At 40.5% G+C, this 3,414-nt stretch overlaps 1 protein-coding gene and 1 long non-coding RNA gene across 2 annotated transcripts in view; one reads left to right on the top strand and one right to left on the bottom strand.

The window, feature by feature from the left end:
* Window positions 1-3,414, top strand: part of LOC107711157 (protein sidekick-2-like) — a 155,615-nt gene that overhangs the window by 136,698 nt on the left and 15,503 nt on the right. The window lies entirely within an intron of this gene.
* LOC107711230 (uncharacterized) lies at window positions 1,477-2,608 on the bottom strand. The gene is made up of 3 exons (XR_001636679.1): window positions 2,306-2,608; window positions 1,645-2,001; window positions 1,477-1,558 (listed from the first exon to the last, which is right to left on the bottom strand). It is a non-coding gene; the product is annotated as an uncharacterized LOC107711230 (long non-coding RNA).

The raw sequence follows: 3,414 nt of genomic DNA, 5'->3' as shown, positions 1-3,414 counted from the left end.
AATTAAGATTATAATAATTTCATTTTAAAGCACAGCCACCACAAAATCAGACTTTAGCACCTCTTTTTACATTCTGAGGATTCTGAGGTTAAATACAGATTTAAAATCATAACAAGAAACCTTTTAATAGATATGATACATCAAATATTTCAAATATTTGCATAGCTATGACGGAAAACACTGGCATCTAACAATGCAATGCTAAACAATTAATCCTTAAAAAAGCATAAATCCAAATAGGAAATAAAAGAGTTATCAAATAAGCATGTGTCATATTCTGTGTCCTAAACTCCTGAAACATCGATCTGATGATCCGCATATTTTTAAACGGTCAATGTAACTGATTTAATTACACATTTTCACAGTAACTGTAACAGATTACAGTTACATTTATTTTGTAATTAAATTACGTAAATCCGTTGCATAACTTACTCCCCAACATTGTTTTTAAAGGTGCATTTAGTTGTTCTAGCTAGCATTAGCATCTTGACCCTGTTGAAAAAACCAGCATATGCTGGTTAGGTATGTTTTGACGCTGGGATGCTGGTTTAAGCTGGTCCTTTGCTGGTTTATGCTGGTCCTTTGCTGGTTTATGCTGGTCCTTTGCTGGTTTAAGCTGGTCCTTTGCTGGTTTATGCTGGTCCTTTTGCTGGTTTATGCTGGTCATGTGCTGGCCAAGGACCAGCATAAACCAGCAAAAACCAGCAAAAGGACCAGCATAAACCAGCAAAGGACCAGCTTAAACCAGCAAAGGACCAGCTTAAACCAGCATAGGACCAGCTTAAACCAGCATAGGACCGCATAAACCAGCAAAAGGACCAGTTTAAACCAGCATAAGCCAGCAAAGGACCAGCTTAAACCAGCAAAGGACCAGCTTAAACCAGCATCCCAGCGTCAAAACATACCTAACCAGCATATGCTGGTTTTTTCAACAGGGGAGTTGAACACTGCACTGCCATAATGATACTGATCCACTGCCATGGACGTGGATCAATATCATATTCTATGTAAAGGATCTAAATTAACGTTTTATGTAAATTACACTGATACTAATAATGTGTTTTGTTAGTCTTTCTGTCTTCTGAATTCAGTCATACAGGTACTGATTGCATGAGTCAAAGCGACAGACGTCATAACAAAGTTATTGTTCTTGGTGTGAACAGGCCTTTAGCATTCCAATCAATTAGGTGATATAATGTTCATCCAATAGTTGTAACTGATTTGGCTGAAAAGTAGGTAAGTGGACGCTAGCCATATTAGGATAACCGCTCACCAATTGTGCAAGTGTGGACAACTTTTTGGCACTTTCTTGTCCTTTCAGCAGCCCCTTATTATTGCTGTATGAAAAAGACAATCTTCTAAATATCACCTTTTGTGTGTTTCATGAAAAGAAAATCATATGTTTATGAACGACATAAATGAACAACTTTTTTATTTTTTTGGGTGAACTATTCCTTTACAGCAACTTGTCCTTACCAAACAGAAGGGGCTTTAGACTGAGTGTCTTCATTTCATGGACTTTCCCTGGCACCAGTGACACTTTTTGGACATGGCCCACCTAAAAATGAAAAAAGACTGTAGTTTTTGATAGACCAAAGAATATGACAATACTCACAGAGCCCCAAATCATCTTATACTCTTTACCCGTATTCCTTCAATGCGAGGGAGATACATGTTTCGAGGGAAGCCCGAGTCTGCAAGGGTCTGGGGATCTGACGGTCCAGTAACTTTATGACTGCTGTCTCTGCTTGTAAAATCCCGGTTTGCCGTTATCGCGTTAGAGACGTTATTATAATGAACATAGAGCAGAAGCGCAATGACATTGATTATATAAACGTGGAAAAAAACCATCACCACCATGAAGTATGAGCGAGAACACACGCTGCTTTTCTGCAGAGACACGCGCTGACGGGGCAGAGATCGCGGTGGCGGTGATGATGATGATGATGATGGTGCTGATGCAGCGGTGTCATCCTCCTCAATATTGTCCTGGGGTTCCATCTTTTTGGCAGACAAGACTTTTATTGATCTGTTTAAAATACACTATTTAAACCTGTTCTCAATATTATGATACAAGCCATAGATGTTATTTGGCAGGTATTTGACAGATAGAAAATCCTGCATTAAAACAGACGTCACCCAGAAGAGTAGCTGACTGGCTAACCTGATAAAAGGCTACTTTTGTAACAAGCTTATTAAACACACGAACTGATAGCAAAATATAACGTTCCTCGATAACACCAGCGCATTTAAACTGCGTATGAAGACATTTTCGTAAGATTTATTTTCGTCAGTATAAGCGTACCTCCGGCTTACGGTAGCATGACACTCTCTAGCTTACTCAGCACTTCAGTTGTCAACATTCACTCTCTTGTTTACATCGAGACGCGTGATTATAGCAACTGCGCAGCTTCTAGTATCCTGCGAGCGGCGAAGCATCATTTTGAAATTCATTCTCTTCAAAATCCCTGTTGTGAGTGTCTTGTAGAGTCAGCTTAGAATTTATCTGTCAGCTTCCATAGTTGTGCATCTTGAAGTGAACGTGCAGCTGACTGGACTTTCGAGGGACGCCATTCCCCCGACCTGACATCTGCTGCATCTCCAACTCACTGCTCATCTGCCACGACGGCGACGTCCGATTCTCTAATGAGCCGTTCTTTGGAATCGAATCTTTTAAGGAGTCGATTGAACAGGTACACGGACCACAACTGATCTGGGCTGCGTTTCCCAAAAGCATCGTAAGCCTTGATCGTCCTTTTGATGCTTTAGGAAACGCAGCCCAGAACGATCCGTTGACGATTTGTAACCAATGAGTTAGCTAGTAAAACATTTGGAGTGAACAGTGGTTTTTATGAATAAGGTGAAAAGAAATTAGTCGAATAGCAGAATGTTACAAAATACTGGAAATATGTTTACAAATTGATTGTGTGACAGTTTCATTCGAAGGTAATCTGACGCCCCCGTTTTCCGGGGACAGTTCCGGTTTTTGGTGTCCTGTCCCCAACTGGAGTTGTCCCCGTTTTACATCACGTTCAAACCTGAATCGGGACGAAAGAACGAGCGCTAGGTTGTTTGCACATGACGTCACTGATGACGCGCGAAATGCAGCTGGAGGGCAGGAAGTGATTTTTCTCTCCATAGGAATCACTAGCAGAAACTCAAAATGCCAGTGTTTTGCGTTGTTTATGGATGCTTAAATTGGCCAAACCGAGAAACCACAAGCAGCTTTTATCGTGTACGAAAATGTGTTGTTCATAAGTGGGGAAAAGTCAAGAAATTGATTGAAAAACGCAGGAAAAAGTGGCTTGTAAACCTGTGTCTGCGGTCGGGAGGAGCGAAGCTCGTGTGATAATGCTCGTGCGTGTAAATGGTTATTATAGGATATAATAATATATTAAGATATTTATAAAGATA

The sequence above is a fragment of the Sinocyclocheilus rhinocerous genome, unplaced genomic scaffold (genome assembly GCF_001515625.1).
Source record: "Sinocyclocheilus rhinocerous isolate Xijiao unplaced genomic scaffold, SAMN03320098_v1.1 scaffold115, whole genome shotgun sequence".
NCBI lineage: Eukaryota > Metazoa > Chordata > Actinopteri > Cypriniformes > Cyprinidae > Sinocyclocheilus > Sinocyclocheilus rhinocerous.
This window is presented reverse-complemented; position numbering and strand designations above follow the sequence as displayed.